This window comes from Crinia signifera, chromosome 19 (genome assembly GCF_055691185.1).
Source record: "Crinia signifera chromosome 19, ASM5569118v1, whole genome shotgun sequence".
Taxonomy (NCBI): domain Eukaryota; kingdom Metazoa; phylum Chordata; class Amphibia; order Anura; family Myobatrachidae; genus Crinia; species Crinia signifera.
In genome coordinates, this window is record NC_139226.1 from 39,271,546 (window position 1) to 39,272,050 (window position 505).

Consider the following 505-nt stretch of genomic DNA (forward strand, 5'->3'; position numbering starts at 1 on the left):
ATTACATTATGTAGTAATAGTTTTAATATCAAAGGTAATTATACTCCTCCCCATTGTGTAACTGTTGGCCAGGAAAGGACAAACTACTGGCAATAGTAAAGTAATGCACGACACCCATGTGTGGTGTGAAATGGTGACTTTGTAGCTGTACTTGGTAACCTGGGTTTCTCTGCCTGGGGCCTTATTCAGTTTGACTCGCTCCGATGCAAATTCACACAGGGACCGATGGGACCGATGTTTTGCGTATGTGAATGCACAGCAGCATTTCTGTGCATGTGTCAGCGGCGTAACTACAGCACCGCAGCCCCCGCCACCGCGGGGGGGGGGGGGGCGCTGTGCATGTGGGGGTGCCGGGGGCTGCGGTGCTATAGTTAACCCCCCCCCCCCAATCCCCTGCAGACTTACCTATCTCGCTGGTCCCAGCGGCTCCGTTCTTCTACTGAGGACCACCACAAAACAGCCGCCCCCATATAGCACACAGTTCTCTGAAACTGTCTGCTGTATG